Raw genomic sequence first — 25,312 nt, forward strand, 5'->3', positions numbered from 1 at the left:
GCCTGAGACCTGAAAAACAGGCTCAGGGCTTAAGAGGTTAAAAAGTATGGTGTTCTCTTCACATGCTTAACAGTAAGAGCCATCCACATCGAAGTAGCTTCATCCTTGGATACAGATTCTGTTGTTAATGCTCTTCGACGCTTCATCGCAAGACGTGGGCAAGTATTGGAGTTACGCTCAGATAATGGAACCAACTTCGTCGGAGCTGAGCGTGAATTGAGAGAGGCAATAGAAAGGTTGAATACGCACTTTGTGATAGATGGAGGGGGAGTGACCTGGAGAAGGACAATTTTTGTTGACCGCACGCATGCACGCATTAAAATAATATACGCATATGGATATGGACTATTGAACTTTTGCTTTGGAAATAAAAGGTCAAACGCATACTGTTGGAAAGACTGAGTTTTTGCGCGTCCACAATGTTTTTCTCTTGTTTAGTCCCTCGCGGCACTTTGTTTGAAAGATTACTGCCGCAATAATCACTTCTACTCTAGCTTGGAAGAACACGATATGAGGTCCATCCTAAGTCTCTGAACTTGAGTCCATGCTTCCCTCACTTGCGTCCTTTCCTCCACACGAAGAGGGAGGGAGTAAGGAAATGTGTTTTCAGAGCAATGACACGTCCTTTCCTCGGAGTGTGACGTTAAAGGACTTCCGTTTGTGATTCCTGATCGCTGCTGGATCGGCTGTCAGTGGCTTTAACAGCTGCACACTTCTGACAGAGTTTGTGTCTGCAGACATGTTGGCTGTTCTATTCCTAAGAAGAGGCTCCCAGTTATCACTGCCAGAGCAGCAGCAGTGTGTTACCTGGCTCACCTCACACCTGCACAGTGGGGGTTCTAGAACATTTTACATGGGGTGGCAAAATGGGGTCAAGAGGTCAGGGTGGCATGGGAGGGCGTGGTATTTTATACTGTATATATAACCTATTTATTGTTAAATCATGGCCTAACACAAGTGTTCTTAACGCACAAGAGAAACAAGGTGTTCAGACAAACAAACTAACATATAGTATAAAACAGCAGAAAGTACTCATGATACCCTAGAACTCTGTTTACTGTGAGTACAGTCAAAGTACTTAGTTATAATGAAGTACACAGATGACATCACCCATCTCTTCCGAGAGCTAAAGGTGACCTGTGCAGCAACACATTTCAATATGTGTCAATACTAAGAGCTGCTAGATTGAGCTACTGTGATGGAATATGTGAGGAGAATAAGAACATACCATGTGGTCCAGCTGGAGTCTCCTCTGCCTCCTGACCCCTGCCTCTGGCCCTCTTTCTGACACTTCTTCTTTATTCCTCACATACATTTCTTCTTCTTCGCTAATGTCTTCATCTCCTCCTCTTCCTCCTGCTCTGAGCCTCCTGGTCTCTTCATCTCTCTTTTCCTCTCCCTCTTTCTGTTCGTCCTGATCTCTTCTCAGATATGTCTTTGTGTTGTTGTTGACTCACTCCAGCTCCTCTGGCCTGCAAGAGTCTACGTGTGAAAAGCTCTGGTACAGATGCTTGTCTAACTTCACACGTTAGGGCCATGTAGCTGATAAGTAGCATATCATAAATATAACATCAGAAAGTATTTATCAAACACACAGGTAGCTGTGTTCAGACCCAGTTTGACGGTAAAGGATGTATCCTGGTTTCATTGATCTGGCCTCATTGCTGTGAGCAGTGGCACTGCAAGACCCTCTGGGGGCCCCAGGCAGAAGAGACATGCCCCCCAACACATCCAGCATTCAGCTAACGCTCTCCTAACACCAGCTGCTCCTCAAAGTACCGTGCACTGATGCATATTCACATAGAAACATACATTTAGCTGTCAGTGGAAATTGTAAACACTGTGTCCTAAATAAAGGATGTTAAATATAAAGTCTCTCTCATATTAAATATTACGTATATTCTGATTTTAAACCTTGTGTATGCATTGATTACACCTGATTACCGTAATAAACAAACACAGCTTCTGCCATATGAATATCAAACGGGTTTTCATACAGATTGTGATGGATACTAAATGAGATGTGACTCTTCTACCAGATGAATGTTCAGTGACGTTTATATCATGTCTGGATTTGTTCCAGACACTTTTTAATCTCGGTTAACCCCCCATGAACTGTGGTTGCTTAAAACGACTGTCATCGATGATGTCACTGATGATGTCACTGATGATGTCAAAGATAAGCTTACCTGAGCAGGTGAGATTCAGCATGTGTTTAGAGGGATCTGATGCTGCACACTCCCTCAGAGCAGATCCAGACTGAATACAGTCAGGTCTGATCCTCCACACAGATCTCTCTGAGGACTCCTCTCTCAGTCCCATAGAAACAGCAGAGCCACAGTCGAGCTCTCTGCAGGCGACAGCTGCTGCCTTCAGGGTCCAGCGAGAGTAATAGCCGTCCACTGGTCTCCATTCTCCCTGATGTTTCACCTCCAGGTCTCCTGCACAGCGACTCTCTCTTCCCACCAGCTGAACACCACCAGGCTCTGAAGAGAAACAAGAGAGAGATCAGAGAGAGAATAAAGTGAGTTTGATGAGAACAGAATGAACCAATCACAGCTCCTCTCTACCTGAGCAGGTGAGGCTAACAGCTGTGCCAGGTGAGCAGGTGTTTCTCTCTGAGGCTGAGCTACAGTCCAGGAGAGCAGCCTCATGGCCTCCACACTGGAACTCTTTGGTCCACATTGGAGCCTCCCCTTCTCCCTAGAGCGCCCCCTGGAGGACTGAAGGAGCCCCACAGCCAAGCTGCCGGCAGACCACCTGAGCATCCTGCTGGTCAAAGTCAGCCTCACACACTGACGACCAGGACGGGTTAGACTGGTCAGACTTCACCTCCAGTCTGCCTGAGCACAGACCAGTCCCCCCCAGCAGCCTGACAGAGTCTGCAGAGGACAGAAGATCAAACAGAGGTCAAAGACACACCATCAAAGAGATGAAACTATATTTCAGAGATTCAAACTGGACTCAGTTCCAACATGAGTTGATGATGAACAACAGAACACATGTTTATAAGAACACAGACTGCAGGTACCCTCACATCTACATCTGATACCCTCTAGCAAGTGGTCTCCATTAGTGAACCCTTCCCCTGTGTCTTCAACAACACCTCCTCTGCAGACCCTCTGCTCCTTCTGCTCAGCTCCACCTCTGCTCTCACACAGACACTTTCAAAAGGTTTCATTCTTTACTCTTACATGTGTGTTTCACATGTGTTATCTGATTGATGTTTGTAAACACGTTGTTCTTAAATATGGCGTCATCATTGAATTCAAGCTGTTGTTTGTTTATTGATCTTGTGTTTTCCATTAAATGGTGAATTGTATCATTCTAGAGGTGGAGGCTCCAAATAACCCGGTGGGTTTCATGACTCTTCATATCAGCCGTGCTCCAGGCTGCAATGAGTGAAATGAAATGTAATACTGCTTGTTCATTTCTTTTGGTTCACGTTACATTGATACATTTTAGGGACACAGAAAGCAGAGAGGCAGAATCTGGAGTGAGACGGCCCCTGCTGTGAGGATGATGGTTCTGGCCTCTAGACGGCCCCTGCTGTGAGGGTGATGGTTCTGGCCTCTAGACGGCCCCTGCTGTGAGGGTGATGGTTCTGGCCTCTCCCCTCTCACTCTTTTTAAATCTCTGAACATGGATTCTTGTGACTCTGTAAATGAGTGCTATATTTTCCTGTCTGTGGGACGTCCTACGTTGTGTTGGCGCCGCGCTGTGACTATGTGAGCTACAACAATCACAACAGGCCATTTTACGTTGGCCTGTTTTGATTGGATAGAACATCTCACACAACAGAAGCCTGATTACGTCAATAAATGTTGTTTCTAATTGTATGAATTATTTTAAAGGGAAACTTATTTTTGCTATTATTTTTTGATCTAACTATATTTTCTCTCAGTCATTTTTGATGAATGAGTGGGTGGGCCTATAGACCCAGTAGCCCTCCCACTACGCCCGGCTGCTTCATACATTGTTCATCATTTGTTATTTGGGTTTGTGTATTTTTAAATTGTAAAAACATGAAAATGAAAACTATAAATGAAAATGTCATCGACGATGTGACAGATGATGTCACTGATGATGTCACTGATTGGTTTACCTGAGCAGGTTAGAGTCAGGATGTTGTTAGAGGAACCTGATAGTGCACACTCCCTCAGAGCAGATCCAGACTGAACACAGTCAGTATTGATCCTCCACACAGATCTCCCTGAGGACTCCTCTCTCCGTCCCACAGAAACAGCAGAGCCACAGTCGAGCTCTCTGCAGGCGACACCTGCTGTCTTCAGGTTCCTGAGAGAGTAACGGCCCCACACTGGTCTCCATTCTCCCTCATGTTTCACCTCCAGGTCTCCTGCACAGCGACTCTTTCCTCCCACCAGCTTAACACCAGGCTCTGAAGAGAAACAAGAGAGTCATGTACCTTCATTGATATTAGCATATTTTAATAATTAATCATTTATATTATTAATACTTCCGAGTGATAATCAGATCATTAACTCCAGCTCTCTATAAACCAGTGGTGGGAAGTAATAAAGTACATATACTCAAGTACTGTAAGTACAGGTTTGAATTACTTTACTGGAGTATATCGTTTTATAATACTGCTACATCACATGTATCCGACAAAATAAGTTTGAGGTTACTTGGCAGGTTCATATTATTAATAAAACAACAATTTAATGATAAAGTTCTGTTATGGATAAAGATACCTGGAAGTTTAACAAGTCATTAACCTGTTAAGCACCAAGCCTGTTTTTCATGTTTCAGGCTCGAAAATGACATGCCCAAAACAAATGACTACAACTTAACTTCTAAAAGGGTAATATGAATAATTTCTTTTATCAAAGCAAGGTTACATCTGTGAGTTGGATGTAGAAGTGTCAGAATCAATATAGATGTTTTTTATTTTAAAGAAAATTCAGATTTTACATAGTAAAAAACTGTAAATGATAGTGTCCGTCCAAAAATTCTTTTTTACAGATAGTGAAAACTAGCCTTGGATGATGGGTTAGTAGACTAAAAGCTTTAGGAATCCAAAGTACAACATATAATAAGTACCCTGTATCAAGATTGATGCAAAACAAGTGACATTTGACCTTTTTAGAGAGGTTTAGCCAAAACCACCCCACCTCTGAGGTGATTTGGGTGAAAATGGTTTTCTTTCCATAGGCCCCCCTTGGTCGATTTTGACCGTTAGAGCCAATAGAATCGAAGGGGGAGTCCCCCACACACACACGTTGTGAAGAGAAGAGGTGGGGGCTTCGCGCATGTAATTTTGCAGCAGAGTGGACCGATCTCTCGCTCTGACATTTGGAAACGAAAAAGCAGTTTTATTGCTTATGGATTATCAGAAATCATTTCAAAGAGGACACAGACACATTGGATTAACCTATGGATTAACTGCAGCATCGTTTTTTTATCGTTTTAATGCCATTGAAGACCAGTTTTGACCAAGGTAAGCCGTTAGCGTTTCTAGCTACCTAGCTCCACATGTTATGTACGCTTTCGTTTATAGCGTCGCAAATGTTTATCACTGAGTGTTGAGGTTTTTTACACAGATTCTGTGTCTCCAGGAGATGCTAATCGATGGGTTGGCTGTGCATCTAGGATAAGTAATAAGGGAGTTATGAGTGAGTTTAGGTGCAGAGATAGGTTACATTTTTTCGCTCGTGGCGAGTGTTAGCATTGTGGGGTTTTTTTGGAGAAAAAAAATTCCAAAGATCAGTTAGCTGAATTTCTTCCCGTTACATGGATATAAAACATTCATAGTTTATTAAATATTAAGATTCCTTAGACATTGTTTCCTGCAAATGACGCGTTTATCCGCCCGGTACCGGGGGGGCGGTGCGTAACAGGTTAACCTGTTAAGCCCGAGAGACCGCGGTGCCGTGGTACTGCCGCAACATCTTGCAGGAAACAGTGTCTGAGGGCATGTTCATTTAATAAAACTATGAATGTTTTATATCCATGTAACGGGAAGAAACTCATCTAACTGATCATTTTAAAACATTTTTCAAAAGAAAACCCACAATGCTAACACTGAGCCTCTGAATTAGCAACGAGCGAAAAATGCTAACACCTTACTGCACTGAAAATCACTCACAAAACCTTATTATTTATCTTTTCACCACATCCAACACATCGATTCACATCGTGAGGTGACACAGAATCGTTTGACACCGACAATACCACTGAATTATACGTATTTGCGACGTTATAAGCAAAAACGGACATCAAAACAGGTGACGCTAGGTAGCTAAAAATGCTAACATTTTTACCTTGGCTCTGTAGTCTCTCCAAAGTGGTCTTCAATGGCATTAAAACGATAAAAACGCTGCTGAAGTTAATCCATAGGTTAATCTAATGTGTCTGTGTCCCTTTGAAATGATTTCTGATAATCCATAAGCATTAAAACTGCTTTTCCGTTTCCAGATGTCAAAGCTAGAGATAGGTCCACTCTGATGCAAAATTACATGCGCGAAGCCCTCACCTTTTCTCTTCACAACGTGTGTGTGTGGGGGACTGCCCCTTCGATTCTATTGGCTTTAACGGTCAGAAAGAGGTGTCAACCATCAAAATCGAGCAAGGGGGGTCAGAGATATGGAAAATCCACCCAAATGACCCCAGAAGTGGTTTCTTTTTGCTAAATCTCTCTGAAAAGGTCAAATGTCACTTGTTTTGCATCAATCTTGATACAGGGTACTTAATATATGTTGTACTTTGGATTCCTAAAGCTTTTAGTCTACTAACCCATCATCCAAGGGTGGTTTTCACTATAAGTAAAAAATAATCTTTGGACGGACACTATAATTTACAGTTTTTTACTATGTAAAATCTGAATTTTCTTTAAAATAAAAAACATCTATATTGATTCTGACTTTTCTACATCCAACTCACAGGTTTATCATTACTTTGAGAAAAATGATTATTAATTTAACCCTTTTAGAAGGGAAGATATGGTCATTTGTTCTGGGAATGTCATTTTCGAGCCTGAGACCTGAAAAACAGGCTCAGGGCTTAAGAGGTTAAAAAGTATGGTGTTCTCTTCACATGCTTAACAGTAAGAGCCATCCACATCGAAGTAGCTTCATCCTTGGATACAGATTCCGTTGTTAATGCTCTTCGACGCTTCATCGCAAGACGTGGGCAAGTATTGGAGTTACGCTCAGATAATGGAACCAACTTCGTCGGAGCTGAGCGTGAATTGAGAGAGGCAATAGAAAGGTTGAATACGCACTTTGTGATAGATGGAGGGGGAGTGAGCTGGAGAAGGACAATTTTTGTTGACCGCACGCATGCACGCATAAAATAATATACGCATATGGATATGGACTATTGAACTTTTGCTGAAAAACAGGCTCAGGGCTTAACAGGTTAAAGTTATCTCCTCCTTTACCAGCTGCTAAATTAAAAATGATGTTCACATTAATGGATCATTGATTATAATCCAGACTATAATATATCATTATGAAAATAGTCGTACTGTATGAGTCATATTAATGATGGTACTTTAAGCATTATTTGATCCTAATACTTTTACCTAAGTAGATTTCAATACCAGACTTGTTCTTGTTACAGTATTTCTACACTGTGGTACCTCTTCTTTTAATCAAGTATAACATCTCCCCCACATCTATAAACTAATAGGACCTGAAACATGAAACATATGATTAAGTAGAGCTAAAAAACTGTTTAATCAGAAAGCAAAACGTAGAGATTAGTAGCATGTTTATGTGTGGCACTGTCATTTGAACCCTTTGGTGAACATGTACAATATGGTTCCGTGTACAGGTGTGTTTCTCTTTTAACACAAGAAACAAATCCCCAAAAATCCCATAAAGATTTTCAACAAAAACAGAAAAAAGGAACACAAAAGCCTTTTTTCTGATTTGATTCAAGAATGGTCCGATTTTAGATTTTAAATATCGGTTTATTGGTTTTCTGTATGGAGGTAGAATTAAATATACAAAAATAAAAGCCAAGAGCATTGAATGTCAAAGTCAAAGTCAGCTAGAAATCTCAAGATACCATTTCCTGCAGTCCAATATCTATGCTGTAACATTGCAATCTCCCAACCTGACAACAATAACCAGATATGTGTTCAAAGAAATGAATAAATAACATAATGCAACCTCTGTGCAAAGCTTTAGTGACCTACAGTTCAATGAGACGACATGAACCAGCTACAGATGTAGCACCTAATTTAGGACAGTTTGAAACGCGAGGGCCGTGGTCGGCATGTGGTCGGCACGGGGTCTGCCCTCGATCAAGAGACAACCTCCAGCTTGACTTGAGACCGCCCCCGTGATAAATAAATGTAATTATAATGAAGCCAGCTGCAATGGATCATTGATCCACCAGGGGGTGCAGTGGGGTTCCACACTGGAGCTCATGTGAAATCAACTCTGATACATTACGCTGGATGTACAGTATGTCTGGTACTACTGTATAGCGGATCTTTGTTAAGATCCATATGTCACGGATAGGATCATAGTCTGTGCTAAATAAGAGACATATAATCATTTACAAAACATCACCATGTTGTTATTTAACAAAATAATGTTGTTTAGTCAAAAAAAACGAACGACAGGAAATGCAGCCCGGCTCTCGATTTTTAATCCTAATTTAATCATCATCTTCACCACGATCATTTATGTTTATGTTCGCCGAATTGACATGAAATCACTGACAAATATGAATATACTGTATTCAACTTCATTAAAACGTTATTAACGTGCCTAAACTCAGTAATTCACTAAAAATATTTATATTTGAATGGAGCCTCGTCAGGCAGATCAGGATCCCGACGGGTGTTATTTTCCCCATAATGACCAAGTCGCTGCAAATTATCCCGCTTATTACATGGCCACATTCTCAACAACGTAACGACATGACTCCCAATATTAATTGAAATGCTTTTATGGATTTAGAAAATGTTTTTATTGATTTAAAAAATAGTTATATGTATTGATTTCAATTGACATGCATCCGCTAAGAAAAATAGTCACTAGACACTTGACACAGTGGCTTTTGGCAAAGCAGAAAAAGAACACTCAAACCGAGAGATGAGTTATTGTTATTACAACGTGACTTCACTATTATTTAACTACTCTTTTTATTGGGTTCTTTTATTTGGGGTTAAGTAGGGTGAATTGCCCTAATGTGGGACATTTTTTGCATTTCAGACTTCTGGAATATATTGCGATATGAAGCCAATAGAATAAATCAACACCCAGTACCATTCTGAAATCCCCAGGATGTGTCCTAATCAAACCAAAAGAGAAAATGCAGATATTACACTCATAAAATAAATGGTAGACATATCAGTACTCTTAGTGCCAAGTTGTCTCAGACAATAATAATGTATCTGTGTACGTGTTTTACTGTACTGTGATCTGCATGCACTTATCAAACATTTAATTAAAGAATGATGATATACACAGTAGGCTATATGCTGTGATGCAGCGGGAGGAGCAAAGCACACACTACAAGTCAGATCATCACCCTTAGCTATTTTAATTACCTCTTCCACTGCTACGCCAACGATGTACAAATCTATCTGCCACTCAATTCAAATGTAAACTCATTACAGCTATTGATGGACTGCTTAGCAGAGATCAAATCCTGGCTGAGCCAACATTTCCTCAACCTCAATGAGAGCAAGACTGAGGTTATCTTTTTTGGACCCCAACCTCTAGCCTCCCAGGTTGATATTCTGGGCTCCCTCAAAAATAATATCCTCCCCTCTGTCACGAACCTTGGAGTGACCTTCAATAGCGCATTTAAATTCGATAAGCAGGTCAGCAGCGTAGTCAAAACCTGTTTTTTTTAAAATACGACTATTGGCCAAGACCAAGTCGTTTTTATCGTTTGAGGACCTGGAAAGGGTTATTAACGCCTTTGTTACCTCGAGGTTGGACTACTGCAACGCTCTGTACGTGGGTATGGACCAGGCGTCAATTAAACGCCTGCAGCTAGTCCAGAACGCAGCTGCACGTCTACTCACTGGCCACAAAAAGCGTGACCACATCACCCCAATTCTGGCCTCACTGCACTGGCTTCCAATTCAGTTCCGAATTGATTTTAAACTCCTTTTATTTGTTTTTAAAGCACTAAATGGGCTGGCTCCGGCCTATATAGCTGAACTCCTCCAGCGCTACACCCCAACAAGAGCTTTAAGGTCTGCTGACCAGCTGTTGCTGATAGTGCCGAAGACCAGGCTCAAAACCAGAGGGCACCGAGCCTTCGCAGCAGCTGGCCCGAGGCTCTGGAACACTCTGCCCCTCCATGTGAGGTCGGCCCAGACCCTAGGGGTTTTTAAATCTACTCTTAAGACACACTTCTTCTCCCTGGCCTTTTAGTCAGAGCGGAGCACGACTCCTGACTTTTCCCTGTGTTTTTTTTTTTAAATATCTGTTGTAATTTATTGTCTTTTATTGTGATTATAGAAATGTGTTTTTATGTGATTGTAGTTATTACATGAACAGCACTTTGGCCCGACCAAAAATCGCTTTTAAATGTGCTTTATAAATAAACCTTGATTTGATTTGATTTGATTTGATTATGTTATTAGTATTAAATACATATAAGTATTTTTACAACTTGTGTTTAGAAATATTCTGTTGTAATTATTGATGCATAAATGTGTTCATCCATTCAATGTGGCATCTGCTATAATGGGGTTAATGTATGATATTACTTAATAATACAATACATTATAATATATGATATGATAATTACATTTTAATTTGATTCATTTCTTATTTCATAGTTTCTCATCATTATTATAACAGTTCTGTTTCATATGAGTGTTGAGAGCTGTATCCATAAATATCTTAATTTTGCCCTCAACGTGCACCAGATTGATGCATTTAACTTCAATTTAAAGAAAAACATCTTCTGTTGTAACAACAATAACATTATAAATAGTAACATAGCTGAACATGGTATTGCACATTTAGCTTTGAGTGTTATGTTTTTATTACATGAATTAAGGTGACTGAGGCTTTTTAACATAGACTTTTCAGTGTCCCACATTTTGCACAGAACTGTCCCACATTAGGAAATGCAGATTGTCTGAGACAACTTGGCACTAAGAGTACTGATATGTCTACCATTTCTTTTATGAGTGTAATATCTGCATTTTCTCTTTTGAAAAACTAGGTCTTAGTTTGGCCACTCATTTTTACAGACGTCTCCCCATCCCATTCAAATTCAAATTATTGACGGGAAGAGCAGTGTAGCCTACATGTAAATGGGTGGCATATAGCCTATATGCATTTGAAAAGAAATAGTACCCCCCTCTGAGTGACTATCTGTTGACTTCACATCTTGTCACAAACCAAGGGACTTTACTTCCTGATGCTTGGAAGACAAGACTGACCCAAGATACCTGTACATAGTGGAAAGTGAAATTGAAATTGTCAAATTTAATAAAAATACAAAATAATGTATCTGTGTACGTGTTTTACTGTACTGTGATCTGCATGCACTTATCAAACATTTAATTAAAGAATGGTGATATACACAGTATATGCTGTGATGCAGCGGAAGGAGCAAAACACACACTTCAAGTCAGATCATCACCCTTAGCTATTTTAATTACCTCTCAAACTACCTAAACTAGTTATAAATGTTTATTTTTACTGTCGGCCGGGTCAGTCATTACTGGATCAGCTGCTGCATGAGACAGACACTGAAAAGTATTATCATCTGAAATGAATCATTATGTTATTAGTATTAAATACATATAAGTATTTTTACAACTTGTATTTAGAAATACTCTGTTGTAATTATTGATGCATAAATGTGTTCATCCATTCAATGTGGCATCTGCTATAATGGGGTTAATGCATGATATTACTTAAAAATACAATACACTATATAATATATGATATGATAATTACATTTTAATTTGATTCATTTCTTATTTCATAGTTTCTCATCATTATTATGAAAGCACCTATTGTTTTAAATAATGGTCGGAATGTGAGTTGTGAGCCTTCTGAATTACCGTGGGATAGCACATTCTAAACTAAAATGTTCAATCAATAAAGTAACATCTTATCTTATCTTAATAATATCTTCATATTAATAATAATAATAAATCATACAGTATGTGTCCGAAAGGGAGCAGGAGGAAGCAAACACAAAAATATGCAAAAAATATACTGCATATTAAAGCAAACGATTGTAAAGGTAAAAGTATGAGCATCAAATCAAATCAAGTTTTATTTATATAGCACATTTTAAAACGATTTTTGGTCGAGCCAAAGTGCTGTACATATAATAAAAATACCCTACAGTAAAGACACTTTACAGCAAATACAACAGCACAGTTTGTTCAGAATATCAGTATGAGAAAATGACACCCTCTGTCCTTAGACCCTCACATCGTACAAGGAAAAACTTCCAGAGAAAAACCCACATTTCAAAGGGAAAAATGGGAGAAACCTCAGGGAGAGCAACAGAGGAGGGATCCCTCTCCCAGGATGGACAGAAGTGCAATAGATCCCGTGTGTAAATCGAAGAGATAATACTTTTTACAGCGTAGGTAGATCGCATGACAAATAAAGAAGTGTAATGTAAACATTTATATTATTATTATGATTATTTGATATATAAAGACTATATATTATTGAATTACAGGATTAGATATACTTTATTTGATCTAAAATATTGATGTGTTCAAATGCTCTTCTAAACACAACTGAAAGTCCATGAAAAGTTGTCTTTCTGTATTTGTGAATGAAGCGCCATCTCCTGGTTAAATCCTGAAATTGAAAATCTGGCAACGCCCTCTTGGAAAATAGTGGGAGGGCTTAACATTCCCAGATGCTGGTCTTAGGCAGGTCTTAGGCAGGAAGCTGTAAGCTGGAGTCCTATCTGGAGTGCTACCCCTTACGCAAAGAAAATATATTTCCCCATATATTAACTGTCAATATATTGCATTATTTTGTTTTCTGATTTACTGGTTAATTGAAAAGATTTAATAAAGGAAATCTTGCTGTTGGCTACACCAAGTGATACTGATTAATAATCAACATGAAAAACATATTTATTCATATCTACAAAATATATTGAAAATATATTGAAGATATATAGAATAATATATTGTGTTAATATATTACAATATATATATATTGAATAATATATTGTGATAATATATTGTAATATATGGGATAATACATCAGTAATTGCCGCTTTCCATATATTGAGTAATATATGTAAATATATATAATATATTGGTTGTGTATATATGTGAACATACATTTACTATATATTAACATTTATATGGGGACATGTACTATATATATTCACAAATATATGGGGACATGTATGTACTATATATTCAGTTTTATATGGGGACATGTATGTAGAATATATTCACAATTATATGGGGACATGTACTATATATATGCACAAATATATGGGGATATGTATGTACTATATATTCAGATTTATATGGGGACATGTATGTAGAATATATTCACAATTATATGGGGACATGTACTATATATATTCACAAATATATGGGGACATGTATGCGCTATATATTCAGATTTATATGGGGACATGTATGCGCTATATATTCACAATTATATGGGGACATGTATGCACTATATATATATTCAGATTTATAAAAGACCATGTACGTACCATATATTCTGAACATGAGTGCAATATATGTTCACAATGAGGAGAAATGCATGTTCTGATAAAAAAAATCTTTCATTTAATTTCAAACCTTTATTTATGCAGGTGAATCCCATTGAGATCATTGATCTCTTTTTCAAGGGTGACCTGCTGCAAGTAGGTTCCACATGAATACATATAAACATAACAGAAAAACAAAAAAGGACATCATACAGCATATTTACAGTGACTACAGTTTACATAGCTAGTAACATTTACAGGTTCCAACAGTTTCCGATTGGATAGCATCTATCCTTGCTTTAAAAACATTTAGTGGAACCAAATTGCTCAGACTGTTCCAAGTTAGCGGAGCTGCGCATCTAAATGCTATCTTCCCTAAGACAGTCCTAGCAGTTGGCACATTTAATAAAACCACAGCATTCGATCTCAGGCAGTAGCCACTTACAATTCGCCGTGAGATCAGGGAGCAGATGTAGGAAGGAAGTTTCCCTAACATGGCTTTGTATATAAAAATGTACCAGTGACTGAGCCTCCGTACAGTTAGTGAAGGCAAACCTGCCCTTGCATACAGGGTACAGTGATGGGTTAATACTTTACAGTTTGTCACAAATCTCAGTGCACTGTGATAGGCGGCATCTAACTTGACCAGGCAATTGGCAGGTGCATTCATATAGATCAGATCACCATAGTCCAGCACAGGTCAAAAGGTCACAGTGACTAGCCTTTTTCTGGCCTCAAGTGAGAAACAGGACTTGTTCCTGGAAAAGAAACCTAGTCTAACCCTCAGTTTTTTAAGCAGGTTATTGACATGAAGTTTAAAAGTGAGACAATCATCAAGCCAGATACCAAGGTATTTGTAACAGGCAACCACTTCAAGTTTTATTCCTTGTGTAATTAAAATATCTAAAACAGGCTCTGGTGTCTTTTTTAGTTTTTGAAAAGAGCATTACCTTGGTTTTATCAACATTTAAAAGAAGCTTAAGCGCTGAGAGCTGAGTCTGAATAATGAGAAGCTTAATTTGTTTGTTTCTATCAATGTGTAACAGTTATCAAAATACTCATTAAAAGAAGGACAAGGAACGAATAAAAGAAAAGGCCTATAAACAACACATTATGTAATGACTCAAGAACATTTTTATGTAATTATGTAATAAAACCCACATTTTGTAATAATCTGCTGCATTCTGTAACAGCCTGAACGCAATATAAAATAAATGTCCCTGCATTTTGTAATAAATTATTACATTTTGCAATGGTTATTACAAAATGCGTGAGTTGCCCTTTTAAAAAACTGTAATATTCATTATGTAACCATAACCAAACTGTAAATATATCCCAAAATTGATGTTGATATACATGTTGGCTAATGAATATGGTAACACTTGATCTAGTTTTGGCCAATGAAAGATATTCTACTGAAATATTTTTAAATTATGATTAAGGATGATTCATGGTTGAATAAATAAATAAACAGTTGTAATGTTATTGTTTGCAACTCATTTTGTAATAACCACAGCAATATGTAATAATATATTTCAAAATGTGGCGACATGTATTACATATTTGCATTGAACTTGTTCACTACATAATGGGCAAATTATTACAAAAGGAGGTGTTATTACATAATGAAGGGAAAATGTATTACATTTTGTATAGGTATAGTTAATAAATGATGCATTGTTATTTCATACAGGGCCAAAAAGAGCAGTCTGTTATCCTATTTAACAATCTTGTTTTTTGTTTCACCTGGTGACAACTTTAAACATGAGCTGATCACTCATTAAAACAAGGTCCGGAACAGGGCCAAAAAAACAGTCTTGTACCCTATTTAATCGTCCATCTTGTTTTTTTCGTGCCTTTACTCACAAATTCTTGTGTTAATGGATGTTCTTATATCTGATGTCTTGGTCCCTGGATGGTGGTTTACTACAGCATCTGTGGAACAGAACAATTACAAATAATTAGAAGTTCACAAAAGACAGCAGGAATTATAACAATATCCATAATATCTATATTAAAGCATGGGCTGGCTTGGTGAATAATGTGGGAATACAAATAGTGGAAGAATAGGCTTTGTACATTTTCGTCTGAGTGTGGCGCTACTGGTTGGTATATTTTATGGAATTTGGACCAAGCATCTGCATCTGTGACAGTTCTGTTTAAAACTTTTTTAAATGTAATTGCATTCATCTTTAAAGGTGGGGTAGGTAAGTTTGAGAAACCGGCTCGAGATACACTTTTTGTTATATTCCATGGAATGCTCTTAACATCCTGATAGCAATGAATATCTGAAGTGCTTTGACAAAAAATCCATAAAACAATATCATCTGTGGAAGCTGTGGTACTGTAAAAAGCACAACCAATCATTTTAGCCGGCCCGGTTGAAATGACTGGATGGCCTACCTGCCTGTCAGCCTTCCATCTGTGCACAAACTTATCTCGTGCCCTCATTGGTCATGTGCGCGTTCGTGTGTGTTGGAGGAGGGGCTCTGTAAGGAAGTGGCACATTTTTTCCGGCTGTGTATTTTCAAATTCTAGCGATCTCGAGCTGGTTTCTCCAAAATTACCTACCCCACCTTTAAAAGACTACTTTTATTGAATGAGAGTTTTACCTAGCACAATGAGCCTGGGGTGGTGGGAAGGGAGAACTGGGCCTCGGCAGGAGTGGTAGTCGCCTATGAGTATTAGAATTTAGATGAACAAAGGCATAGAAAAACCCTGAAATATGTACTGACACAAAGCTACAACCCTTGATTTTGTAAGTAGTAGTAGTAAATACATACGTATATACAATATACAACAATACGCATAATGCAATTAGCAGTACCAGTAATAAAATAACTGAATAAATAGTAGTAGAACCTTTATTTAGCCAGGAAAATCAATTAAGAACAAATTCTTATTACAATGATGACCTGACAGGAGGCAAAAGGCATCCTGAGGGGATGGGGTTTGGGAGGAAAAAAATAAAAAGACAGACTCCAGGCACTACAGAACCCAGGAGACAACACAATGACACAGAGCAGAGATGACAGGCATAGCAGTTAAACATATAAAATCTCTAAAACAATATTGCTGTGGTTCAATCTGTCATTAAAATAATATAGAACATTCATCCATTCAATCCTTCATGGCAAGGATAACTAAGCTGAATAGTGAATAAAGTGATATGTGAAAAGTAAAATAACAGTGAAATTAAATGACAGTGCGTTCCTTACCACTGCGATCTGGCTCCTCTGTCCTCGTATCTTTTGGGTCTGATTCCTCACTACTGATGTCTGCCTCTGCATGGGCCCTCTCTCCTTATTTATTCTGTCTCAGTCACCACTGCTATCTGGCTCCTCTGTCCTCTTGACTTGTGGTTCTGCAGGCTTAGTTCGACCTATGAATCTCAACAATGCTCCTGTAAAATAATATAGATATATAGTATTATGGGTCAACATTAAAATAACATACACTGGAGAGCAAAATGTGAAATGCCATTGACTGTAGGCTACATATTATCCACACAATTGTCAGCAGGGGCAATAACAACTAAAATGTGAACTAACTTGAATGCATTAGTCCACAACACATAGCCTAACGTAGAGTAGAGAATGAATGAATGGTTTCTGCAAAATACACAGAAATAGAAATAAGGTTCAAATTACAATAACTAACCAGACGATGGTTATTAATAATAAGCAACAGCAATACTAATTGTTGCTAAAACACATTAGACACATTGCAAACACACGGCTAATAAAAGCTAAGTTAGCATCTCATCCACACACTATCATAGCTTAACTTAGCTAACTAGCTAGCATTAGCTCAATTCCTGAACAACATAGAAACTAAAAACGGGACATCAAGACTCATTAACACACTGACTGAGCAGGACACTATGCATACAATCTTATAACATTACCAACACTAAAGATCTGCATATATGCTCACATTCTTCACGAACGCATTCTCTCTGTGACAATGGTAATTATGCATGTGACGATGCGCAATAATGTCCTGAACGCACATGTGTAACCAGCTCGAAGACCCGTAGCTGAACTACTTTAGCTGTCCCTAAATGTGCCTGACTAAAACACGAACGATATAATGCAGATCAAGGAGAACAAGGGGAATTTACAAGACATAGACTAACTGTGGTTACATTACTTAACTAGCTCATCATCGTCACTAGTCAGAAAATGTCCGTTAGCCGTGGGGCTAGTTTTCGCTATGTTAAACTCCATTGACTTATGCTAAAATGTTAGCGATCTAAAGGTCCGCTATTTTTGGCTGTTTTGGGTCGACTTCAGTTGACTGTAACATCGAAAATCTTCGAAATTGAATGTTCACAAAGCTGCGGACCGGTTATACACTCATACACGAGGGAACTAACATAGCTAATTTAACTAACGTTAGCTAATGTAGCTGGTGTAGTGCCGAGAGACGGGACATACGGATTAAGCAACTAGACTACTTATAGTGTACATGCAGAATTATTTCAATTTAAAATAGTTTTAAATGCTCACACACATACCTGACTCTGGTGCTGTATTTTCCTCTCGTTTCTTTTTAATTTTCCGTTTCGAAGCACCTGATGAATGCTTTCTCTTTGACACTCAGCGACAGAATCAACAGACAGAGGCAGCAACGCAGATTTGAATCTGCCAATCAGATCAATCTATTGCTGGAGAGGGGGGGGGGGCTCCCCGAAATCAGCCGGAAGTGGCGCATTCGAATACTGTTTGGGCTGTCTGCCGTGGATGGGCTGCGTTCCACTCCAAATAGCCGGTCGGCCGTAATATATGCATAGATATATATGCGTGCATATATTCATATATATATAGGAATATATATGCGTGCATATATGCACGCATATATGAATATATATATGCGTGCATATATGCATATATATATGCGTGCATATATGTGTGTGTCTATATATATTTATAAACTGTATATTATTTTCCATCATTCAATGGACAATTTGTACTTTTTTTATATGTAGGCTACCATCAAACATATGTTCATATATAAAGTGGGTAACTATACAAAACGAAGTGAGATAACTGTTTATGAATATCTGTTCAATTTTATGTAAACTCATGAAAGATAAATGAGTGTTTCAATAAAACTATTACATATAAATGTATAGTGCAGTTTTTGTTTTCATTGCAATATATTTTTTTTATATGTATCAATATATAGCCATACATGGTCCATGCATATATTGCAATATATTTAAAAATATAAGGACTACTTTCCCATATATGGAAATGTATGATCCAATATATTGTATTATATTTACCAATATATTACAATATATTTTTGTTTCATAAGGGACATCTGTTTACAAATATTGGTGTCTCGACGAAAGTCAATATTGAAAGAAAAATAATAATATCTGAGAAAAACGGACGGATAAATAATTATTTGTATGTATTTTCGTTTAGGTTATTATTGTGATAGTATTGTTCAATACCAAAGGGGGTATTTGTTTTATTTTGAATAGCGTAGTCTACTTTTCTTAATGATAAGCGAGCTGTTATTAAAAAATATGAATGCCGCTTCCGGTAACACAGCAACAAAAGGGACAGTAATTATGATGGCCGGTCTTTTGTTCCCAAAGCCACGGAGGGAGAAGTTGGCAACAGTGTGTGTGAGGCTCCAGAGACGCCGTTGGTATGTTTCTCCGTTGTTTATTGCGCTTTGCGTTCTTGATCTGTTGCCTTATTGTGTGAGAGTGCTGTTGCGCAATCAACGGCTTTTACGCAGCGTGGTTTGTGTGCGCTCCGTTTTGTTTAGTGTATATTTGTTGACAGCGCAGATGGTGTTCAGTGAGGTTTTCTGGGTTGCTTGGTTTCAAGTAGAGAAAGAGTCTTTCTTATTAATTCATTTAAGTTAATGATGTTTTGTAGAATAACTCACAATTTATCATTTGAATTATAATACCCTGAAAATGGAATGTGACTGAATTATTATTATTATTATTGTTAGAAACAATGCAATGAGGCATACAAATTGTTTGTGATTTTGTTTGCATGTGTGCTAACATTTGTTTGTCCTCTGTGTTTGAAGGTTTTCAACTTGATGAGAATCTGATGAAAAGTGTCTTATAAATAACTGCTGAGCTGAAAATAAAGACAAAAGAAAGAATCTGAGTTGTCCAAGCGTCCTCTGTTGCCCTCCAGCCTCTCAAGTTTGGGCAAAACACTGAATACAGGCCAAAACCCGGAAGAACTTGACAATTGGTCTTACTAATCAATATCATTAATAGTCCTCTTAACAATTATATATTTGTATTATTATTAATTTATTCTGATAGCAAATTCATTATATCTTTGAGCTAGTGCACCTACTTTACTGTAATGCAACCCTATTCATGAATAATGTGATTAATATTAATGATGATTATTTTGTAAACAAGCAGACTTGCTCACAGGAGAACCCCAACATGGTTGTAACATGTGATGATCTGATGGAGAACCCCAACATGGTTGTAACATGTGATGTTCTGATGGAGAACCCCAACATGGTTGTAACATGTGATGATCTGATGGAGAACCCCAACATGGTTGTAACATGTGATGATCTGATGGAGAACCCCAACATGGTTGTAACATGTGATGATCTGATGGAGAACCCCAACATGGTTGTAACATGTGATGATCTGATGGAGAACCCCAACATGGTTATAACATGTGATGATCTGATGGAGAACCCCAACACGGTTGTAACATGTGATGATCTGATGGAGAACCCCAACACGGTTGTAACATGTGATGATCTGATGGAGAACCCCAACATGGTTTTAACATGTGATGATCTGATGGAGAACCCCAACACGGTTGTAACATGTGATGATCTGATGGAGAACCCCAACACGGTTGTAACATGTGATGATCTGATGGAGAACCCCAACATGGTTATAACATGTGATGATCTGATGGAGAACCCCAACACGGTTGTAACATGTGATGATCTGATGGAGAACCCCAACACGGTTGTAACATGTGATGATCTGATGGAGAACCCCAACATGGTTTTAACATGTGATGATCTGATGGTATTTATAAAGTATAATCATGAAAAGTGGTGGTGATGAAAAGGTGATGATGGTTTGTTGTTTACCTTTGAAGTATATCCTGGTTTCACAAACATGGTAGAATCATAAATGATGAAACTAGGATCAGTTAGTGGTGAAGTCTTTAAACTACATCATGCTTTATGATAAAGGTTGTTTACAGACTGTAATCACTTAAAGAGTAACAGGGTGAATAAACTGAGCACTTTACCTGTTGAGGTGTGTTCTCCTTCAGCCTGGAGTCCTGAGGAGAAATCAGAAGATAAGGTAAACAGAGTTTTCTATCATCTCAGAAACATGTCAGTGAACTCACTCTGGAGTCATTTCACCAGTTTACTAAAGCTGAGAATAACACGTTCATACAGAGAAGTCACATATTCAGAGTTAAAGCAACAGTTCACTTTAGAGAATATGCTCCTTCAGTTCAAATGAGTCATGGAGCACCATCATCACACTGACACATGTTCTACAGCAACAATTACATTAGGAGGAACCACAGAGGATGCTGCCAGTTCCCACCTTCTGCTGTCACCTGAACGCCTCACTCCCCTATCACTAACTGCAGACATTAACTAACTGATCCGTACCTGTTTTAATATTACCTGGTGTGTGTGTGTGTGTGTGTGTGTGTGTGTGTGTGTGTGTGTGTGTGTGTGTGTGTGTGTGTGTGTGTGTGTGTGTGTGTGTGTGTGTGTGTGTGTGTGTCGGTAGAGGTCGTGTGTGTGTGTGAATGCATGTGTATAATTGTATGAGTTTTTGTGTAAGTGTCTGTGTGTGCGTGTGGATGTGTGTGTGTTTGAGTGTGTGAGTGTTTAACTGTATGGACCCCACATCTGTCTAAAACCCAGACTTTATGAATGTTTGGACCCCGGGTATGCCTATAAACCAGATGGTGTGTGTGTGTGGTCGCCCCCTACAGGTCAGTAGCTGAACGTCTCCAGGAAGCTGCTTCTAGTCAGTGACCTCTGCTCTTTCTGATGATGATGATCTCTTTGTTTACTCCAGGATCCTGCCTGCTCTGATCCATGCTGTACCACCTTCAGAAGGGGTGGGGGGGGGGGGGTGCATGTGTGTGTCCTCAAGTCTGTGTGTATGTTTGTGTGTGACAGTGTGTTTTTGTGTATATTGTTTGAGCATCCTCCCATGGGTGTGTGTGTGGTGTGTGTGTGTGTTTGTGTGTGTGTGTGTGTGTGTGTGTGTGTGTGTGTTTGTGTGGGTGTGTGTTTGTGTGTGTGTGTTTTTTTGTGTGTGTGTGTTTTTGTGTGAATGTAAGTTGGTGTGTCTCTGTGTGTGTGTGTGTGTGTGTGTGTGTGTGTGTGTGTGTGTATATGTGTGTGAGTGTGTGTGCATTTGTGTGTGTGTGCATTTGTGTGAGTGTGTTTGACAAATATCAAAGTATTTGATGATAAAACTTGATGTAAGAGTTTGTTTGTGTGAGTGTGTTCGTGTGTATTTAAAGTGACCCCACTGATGCCTAAAAAAGATACGGTGTGTATAGATGGATCCCACCTCAGTACCTCTGTGTGTGTGTGTCAATGTTAATGTGTGTGTTTAAGAGTATGTGTACATGTGTTTTTGTGAGTGTGTTTGTGTGTATTTTTTGTGTGTGTGTGTGTGTGTAACACAGTGTGTATATAGACCCCACTCATACACACACACTCAGACAGCAGTCAAAGAAACCACAGGTAATTCACAATAATTAACAATGGTGTAGGCAGACTCAAATATGCAATAATAGAGATCAGTGTGAATGATATAATAGAGGTGTTAGAACGTGTTAGAGGGCACACACTTTGAGTTGGCTCCACACAAATATGAATGCCTTCATATAACTGAGTATAAACACACTGATGGGATGTTCAGTGTGTGTGTGTGTGTGTGTGTGTGTGTGTGTGTGTGTGTGTGTGTGTGTGTGTGTGTGTGTGTGTGTGTGTGTGTGTGTGTGTGTGTGTGTGTGTGTGTGTGTGTGTGTGTGTGTGTGTGTGTGTGTGTGTGTGTGTGTGTGTGTGTGTGTGTGTGTGTGTGTGTGTGTGTGTGTGTGTGTGTGTGTGTGTGTGTGTGTGTGTGTGTGTGTGTGTAAGACAGTGCGTGAAGTGACCCCACGTATACCCCAAAACCAGATTGGGTGTACATATGGACACCATCTAAAAGTCGGTTTGTGTGTGTGTGTAAGTGTGTGTGTGTAATATAGTGTGTAAAGTGACCCCGGTTATGTGTGTGTGCTTGTATGTAAATATATGGACCCCACTTATACTTAGAAACCAGACGGTGTGTGTATGTGGACCCCACTCATACACACACACTCTGACAGGAGTCAAAGAAACCACAGGAGGAAAATCATTTTTCACATTAAAACCATGGGATTAAGAGAGAGAGAGAGAGAGAGAGAGAGAGAGAGAGAGAGAGAGAGAGAGAGAGAGAGAGAGAGAGAGAGAGAGAGAGAGAGAGAGAGAGAGAGAGAGAGAGAGAGAGAGAGAGAACCAGAGAGAGAACCAGTTACGGGGGTTGTTGTTAGCATCTGTTGCTAGCTCTGAGCTAACGGAGATTGTAAGCTGTCTCAACAGTAAGGAGAGGGAGATCTCTCTCCTGGGGGACTGAGAGAGATCACGTCCGCTCAGTGAGCTAAAGGACTCTCTGAGGGATTAGATTGTAAACTTTAGTCTAAATTATCTCAGTGGCTCTCAAACGCTTTGCTCATCTTTGTAAACTAATATCTCCATCTATTTAATATAGGCCTAGTTGTAACAAATAAGTTAATAAATCATTCCACTGTGTGCTATAGGTCAGTAACAAAATAAAAGACACAGTTTGAAAGGGGAGTGATTAGTAACATATGCATCAATAAAAAGAAAGGATGCAGACTAGGTGAGATACAGAGAGGAGAGAGGAGGTGATCAAATATGTGTTATTGCTTGTGAGCATATTCTAATGGTTTTTTGATGATTGAAATATATACAGTTCTGTTTCATGTGAGTGTTGAGAGCTGTATCCATACATCTCTTCATGTGGCCCTCAAAGTGCACCAGATTGATGCTTTAGCTTCAATGTAAAGAAACACATCAGGTTCACATGGAGAGGACACTAGATCCATCTGCACTCTCATCATATACACTACACACTCTGCTTGGCCTTGTTAACACCATAGTCCCTAATATATTTGTAGAAAGGCAGGAAATGGAAAAACAAATGTTTTCATTGCAGAGGACCCCTGTTTTGTGCCCCCCCACTTCTCAAACCAAAGTTACACCCTTGTTGAAAACAAACTCACACACACACACACACACACACACACCACCAACGATAAGAACAGGGAGCTATTGCACAACTGTGAGACACACTCTCTAAAGACACACTCTCTGTGGAGGCGTGTGTGTGTGTGTGTGTGTGTGTGTGTGTGTGTGTGTGTGTGTGTGTGTGTGTGTGTGTGTGTGTGTGTGTGTGTGTGTGTGTGTGTGTGTGTGTGTGTGTGGTTGGAATGTGTACCCACTAACCCGTCATGTAGATAAGATCAGCAGCATGGCCAACATCAGTGCGTAGAGACACAGAAATAAAGAGCAGCATAGAAACCCCGTCTGAAACTCCGTGTGCACGGCAGCATGATCACTGGGAACACAGCACTCAGGAGCAAGGCACACACTCATAATAACTAAACAAAGCAGCTTTGCTCGGGCCTTCAACTTGGGAAACCGCTGACCGAGCAGCAAACACAGAATACAGAGTAAGCACCAAGGTGTTTATTCCACCTGCAAACCATCTCCCTACTGCGTGAGGCTTTCCAGGGTCCCACATTCTGCAGTGGAGACCCCGAAAGTTAAGGCAGACTTAAATGCCCCCATGACACTTGGCATGGCTACCAGGGTCTTGTGGAAGGAGATGAGGAGTGTATTAATGGTCCATTTCCCATCACCTCGGGGCGTATAGAGCCTTCAATTGTGTGCAAAGAAACAACATACTCGGCTTCTACAAGTTTAGTGCTGCTCAATTCCTGATTGGTCTGAATGTGGGCCAATCACAAATCACAAAAGTCTGTACAACACATGTAGAGTATTTGACGTAGGATATATTTAATAAATTTGAATTACTATCTAAGATCACACACATCGTAGCATTGTGTGTGTGTGTGTGTGTGTGTGTGTGTGTGTGTGTGTGTGTGTGTGTGTGTGTGTGTGTGTGTGTCTTGCTGTCAGTGTTTACGAGTAGTTTTTTCTTGACAGATCACAAAGATATTTGAATATAATAAATAATAAAGTGTATTCCTACCTGAGCTACAGAGCAGTAGCATCATCAGCAGCAGCAGGTGATCCATGTCTCTCTTCTGTCTCTCTCTCTCTCGCTCTCTTTATTCTGAGCATCTCATGTTTTGTCCCCGCATTATATCAGCGTAAAGCGAGAGGTGGAGTCTCTCTGGAAACATATCTGATGGTATTGATATATTGATATCTGATGGTCACTTCCCGCTCTCTTCTCTCTTCAGCTACATGTCAAATCATCACATCAGAGGCTGAGCAGAGAGTGTGTCTTCAGAGACAGAGAGTGTGTCTTCAGAGACAGAGAGTGTGTCTTCAGAGAGTGTGTCTTCAGAGA

General features: G+C 39.2%; 1 pseudogene; it reads right to left on the bottom strand.

Annotated features, from left to right (window-relative positions):
- LOC117484537 overlaps positions 1–25,091 on the bottom strand; it is a 38,327-nt pseudogene extending 13,236 nt beyond the window's left edge.
- Positions 25,092–25,312: the final 221 nt, after the last annotated feature.

The sequence above is a fragment of the Trematomus bernacchii genome, unplaced genomic scaffold (genome assembly GCF_902827165.1).
Source record: "Trematomus bernacchii unplaced genomic scaffold, fTreBer1.1, whole genome shotgun sequence".
Taxonomy (NCBI): Eukaryota; Metazoa; Chordata; class Actinopteri; order Perciformes; family Nototheniidae; genus Trematomus; species Trematomus bernacchii.